The sequence below is a fragment of the Onychostruthus taczanowskii genome, unplaced genomic scaffold (genome assembly GCF_017590055.1).
Source record: "Onychostruthus taczanowskii isolate IOZ18803 unplaced genomic scaffold, ASM1759005v1 scaffold68, whole genome shotgun sequence".
NCBI lineage: Eukaryota > Metazoa > Chordata > Aves > Passeriformes > Passeridae > Onychostruthus > Onychostruthus taczanowskii.
Window position 1 is genome coordinate 1,911,003 of NW_024504566.1, and position 5,729 is coordinate 1,916,731.

Genomic DNA, 5,729 nt, shown 5'->3' on the forward strand with positions numbered 1-5,729 from the left:
ATATAGAAAAGATTGAAATTGACATAGTGAGTTTAAATAAGATTACACTAATTAACCATCCCCCTGGGAATCTGACGGATCCTGATGGATGTGATCTATCCAATCCCATTAATCTTCTCCAAGCGACGGCAGCTCCGCGCGGCCACCCGGCTCCACTCGGCACGGAGCCAGCAGTGGGAGATGGCCACAGCCCCAGCCCTGGGGACTGAGCAGCCAGCCTGCAAACCGCCTCGCAGCGGGTGCAGAGGCACTGCTAGCCAGGGAATTCAAAGGAAACCACTTGCTAAATTCTTCATGACCTTTTCCTTCATTTACAATAGAGATGTGGTGTTTCCTGGGGAAAAGTAGAATAGAACAAGCATATTTCTCCCTTTAGATATTCTTAGTAGTTCTGCAGGCTTATTCTTTAAAAAAAAAAAACATAATGCAGATATATTTACATGTACATAGGGACATATTTTGTGTTTTCCAGATAAGGAGCTTTCTGTTAAAGAGATCTGATATGAGCAAAAATAGGCCTAACATTTAATATTTTTGCTAAATAACAAAGTCAATGTTTTCTAAATAAAAATGAAATAGGGAGAAATTATCATCTGTTTTTTACTTTACTTTTATTGCTAAAGGAAGGTTGGTTTGGAAGACTGGCTGATTTTTGGATGTGATGTTCTGGTTGCAGGATGTGATCACATCTGATTTCAGATTCCTTCACAAGCTTCTGTAGACGCCCCAGCACTGAACACCCGAGACCATGACAGATGCTTCACAGGAAGCCAGCTCCATGTCTTCATACAACAGTTTCTGCCTTTTCTTAGACAAATAATTTTTCCTTGACAGGTTTTAGAAATGAAGGAGATGTGTCAAATAATTCCCCACATTTTTCAATCAGAGGTGATAAATATTATTATTATATGTGATATCATAAAATATAAGTTTTTTAAAAAATAATATTGATGTTTTAGCATGCAATACTAAGAAAACTATGACACTGCCACCTCGTGGATTTTGAGATAATATCTAGATCATATTTTATCATCCTTATTTACATAGTGGCATAAATGCATGTTGCATGTCATGGCAAAAAATAGCTCATTTCTTATCACAGAATTTTTGTTAACATTTAAACTTCTATTGATACAGACATGATCTTACTATGATTTATGTAAGCAACTCCATAAGTTCCTAAGACTTCCTTTCTGTTTGAAAGTTAGGAGACATTCTCACATGAGCAGTGTAGTAGTCTAAACTTGACAATTCTTCCCTCCATAGAATCCACAAAAGCTAATGCTGAATTGAGATGTAGTGATACTTGAAAATTATGCCTGGAATTTAGTTTTTCTTAGATTGTTGAAGGCTGCTATTGTAAGGAATGAAAAACTCCATTAGCAGTTGTTCATTTTGCTATAAACTGAATTTCATAATTCACCTCTGAGAAAGTCTGGGTATGTGCATCAGGGGAATCTTTTATCTTGTGTTCTCCTGAATGTGGGCTCTGAAGTGCTCTGTTCTACTGGATCCAATGAATCAATGAATCAATGAAAAGTGAAAAAAGCCAAAGACTCTCTTTTTTTCCTGAAGGATCTGAATCATTCCTTCAGCACATCAGCAGTGACTCCCTAATGAGTCAAGGCATGAGAAAAAAACTCCAAGATATATTATGGCAACTTCAGAGAAGTTTTTGCTTTTTGAGTTTACCAAGAACAGCACCAGGATCCCAAATCCCACACATGTATGGAACCAATATTTGAAGCAGAGCTCCAGTAAAACATTGCTGCAGCTTGATGTGCAGCATGGATCCATTCTGAGACCAAACTGTTGGCAGCTGCAATAACTTGTGATATAAATATTTGTGTCAAGGCAGCTCGATAAAAAATAGCACTTCTGCCTATTTAACCTCAGGTATGAAAACATTTGTGAAAGATGAGTTGTTGTGCTGTACAGAAGCTAGGGAAAGGGCCTTCAACCCCCCAGATAAACAATGCCTGAGGACTGCTGTAGTAGAAAAATAAGAAAACAGACACCATCACTGAAATAAACTCCATTATGGTTCATATTTAAGGCTAGACAGTGATTCATACTGTTTCACTAAACTCAGCATGCTGCAAAAGGCACTTGAAATAATTAACACTTAGAATTAAACTACTTAGATTTCACATCATCAAACATTTAGCTTTCTTTAATTCCCTCTGCAGCTGTGATTTATTTGCATTTATTATTTTTTCCTATTTACCAGCTCTCTGTTTCTTTTTAAGTTGCTCATACTTCCTTCATCTCTAAAGCTGAACACTGACTTATTGTTTTGGCTTTAGCTCTTGCATCCTTCTCATACTCACACTTCTGGTTAGTTAAAAAATGCATTCCATCAAATATGGTTTTAAAATTACTAAAAGGAGCTTTCTGTTTCATTTTAATAATTGCTTTCACCATTATTCACTTGTTATTCACAAAATGCATGCTCATTACTGCAGTTTGATTGTTTGATGTTGGAAGAATGTCACTAGACACATTTTCTATATTTGTTAAAAAAAGATTTTGTTTTGATAGTGTTTAAGAAAAAACACATGTGAAGGGGAAGTCTCCTTATATCCAAAGCTTCTATCAAGAAATATAGATCAGAGTTCTCAATATGACCAAATTGGAGAATTTGTGGAGACAAAGGCCTGATAGATAACTTGAGAAGAATGGACCTGGGACATATTATAAAATTCACCAGCTTTGACAAAAGGCACTTGGAAGCTATGGTTTCACTGGGAAATTTTAGAAAGTGTTTGTAGTCATAGGAATGAAGGAGATTGAGGGAGACGCACTGACTACATAAGTGTACAAAAATTGCTACACTGGAACAGGAGAGAAGTCCAAGAAACCTGTCAAACTTCTGTGTCACCCAAAACATGTTTTGGGGAAAAGCACAAGGATGAGGCAAACATACAAAGACAATTTCCTCTGTTTTCCTAATCAATTTCCAATAGTCTGCACCCAGAAGTCTTCCTGAGCCAGTTTCTGATTCCTCAGAGTTTTGTTTCATTGCTCTTGATGGACATTTCTTCCATCTGCTTTTCCTGCCCTCTTTTGTTCTTGCATACACATATGGCCTTCAGTGTCCTCTGCCAATGAGTTCCACTATTTAACTAAAATCTGTGTGGAAAAAAACCCTTCAATACTTCCTCTTGTACATTTTAACCTCTCTTCCTTGGCATTTCATTTGTTTTCTTTTCCTGTATTCTAAGAAATAATGAATATTCTTTTCCCTATATTTTTTTCCCTGTAATACTTTGATTTCTTTGTAAGCCTTACATTTTCCTCTGGTTGCCACTTTTTCAAGTTGGCAAATCCTAATCTGTTTAGTCTCTTTTTTGAACCTCATCCTTGTTGGTGTATTTAAAACATTTGTGTATTTCCACCTTGTCTTAATATCAGTCCCAGAAGCCCATAAAAACAAATCTTTAAAAAACCAATTAATTTTTCTTAAAACTAATATCATATTTCAGATTTTGAGAATGTACTAATTTCTTTTGGAGTTTGTTTTGTTCAAAGCTAGCCTGAGAGTTGGTCACTCAGGTCTCAGAAGACAAATAAATTCAAGCTGGTTGTGAACTGCACACCCACATGTGCACAGTGGTTTCTTCATTGTTTTTAAAATTTATTGCAGGTATATGACTGTGAAGTTCCTAACTCTTGTGCTTTCCCAGTCAATTTGGGGAAAAAAAAAAATCTGTTTATCCCTCAAGGGAAATTATGGGAAAATAGTAGCAGACTATCAGATTTTGACGAGTTAGTTAGCATCCTCACTGCAAAATATGAGGTTAAGAAAAACAAAACAGGTCCAACTGCAGTACTCAGTTGCATTATTTACTTGCATTCAAAGTACTTCCAAAGGAGGGTAATTTTTTTTGTTGGTTTGTGTAGGTGGATTTGAGGGTTAAAATTTGAATAAGAGCTTTGGTTTACACTGCTGTGGTTTCACAGGATATTCTGGTAAACATTTTACTAACCTTCTGAAAATTCTGCTATTATTACCCTTTATGTGCTTAGTATTTGCTGAAATAGTTATTAGCGAGAAGATTGCCCAGCACATGCTCAGATTAAAACCTGGAACAATGACAGAAGCTGCTGGACAATGCCTCTGAACAGAGCAGGGGGCCCAGAAGAAACTAAAGACTGGGATCTGCCTCCTGTTGATACCCACCAGAGTTTTTAAGCTGACATAAGCTCCTAAATTTCACTGGTAAGCTGCTTTTCATAGAGCTCATCACCTCAGAACTCAAAACATATAGCTCATGCTCCTGTAATTGATGAAATTAAATTTACCTCACCTAATTCTGAGAGTGCAAAAGCCCGGTATGTAATACAAATTAACCAAGTCCTCTCTGTAGTCAATGAAGAGAGATGGGACCTTTTGCCTTCTTCAGACTTCACTTTTTAGCATCTTCTCAGCAGAAATTTAGCGTTCTTGCTAGCTGAATCCCATCCTGAGAGCCACTTGGAGTGATACTCAAATGGAAAAAACAAACTTACATATAAAAGGAACAGCAAATAAGGAACCCAAGGGGAAACCTGACAGATAACCTGACTGACCCCATTATTTTTCTCAAGGCTGGAATCAGCTTGTGGCTGCACTTCTTGCTTGAAGCACAAAGTCTAGGAGTGGAAGGATGTAATGACTTTGAGTCATTACTCAAAGTCCTAAAAAAGGTACCTCCCACAAAGGTGTTAATTGAAGAGATTAATTCAGCAGTAATCCTCCGAGAGCAGATATCAAACATTGCTCACAGCACTGTTGTCTTGCAGCTTCAGCTTTCCCTTGGCATTTTTCAGAACTGGCATGTATTTGCTTCCCAGCAGCTCTGTGGGTGGATGCAGGGCCCTGTGCTCCGGAGTGGCTGACTTCCCAGGCAGGCAGGATGAGGTGAGGTGACAGCGCCCTGGAAGGCTCCAGCATTTCCAGTGCCTTCCCGCAGGAGCACACCTTAGCTGTCAAGGAGCAGGTTTGGTCCAAGGCACTTGCGGCTGCGTGGCTGTGCTGCAAGGCGAGGTGTCACAGCATGGCAAACCTGCTGTGTGCGGCCGACTGCTCTTTTGGGCAGTGGCCCTGCATCTCAAGGCTAGCTGCTCCCAGCACTGCAAAACAGAAATACTCTGGGTAATGCAACGCTCAAATAAACTGAACAAACGACCACAATACTTTGTTTCACAGAGAGTGTTAGAAAGCACAGCGTGGGACTAGGGGCGTTGTCATCAGCACATTAACAAGGCAATAGTTTGTTATTTGAAATTACCTTTATGCTTAGTTCTCCAAACACTCACATATGCACATATACATACATTTTTCTCTGATGAGGGGAAGGGATTGTGCTAGATGGCTGCTTAAGTGGTTTGGCTTTGAATGTGAAGACTAGAGAACCTCTTATGTTATATAGGTACATAATCTACCCCTGCCATTGCTATTTCTTGGCTTTTTGTACAGGTAAAATTCTGATTAAGCTGGAACGATGTATTTAAGTTCATGGATAAGACTTTTTCTGATTCCCTATTCTGTCTTTCTTTTTACAGAAGCATTTTTCTTTTTACTTCAAGAAAGATGGAATGTGAACATGAACTATTTCAGACAGTCATAGCATAAGAAGTTTAGAAATTTTAGTTATTTGTTATCTTCATTCAGGGAGGGGTTGTTTTAAATTTTTCTCCCTGAAGATATGTCACTGTTAGTATGAGCTTATCTTAATGAAGAATTG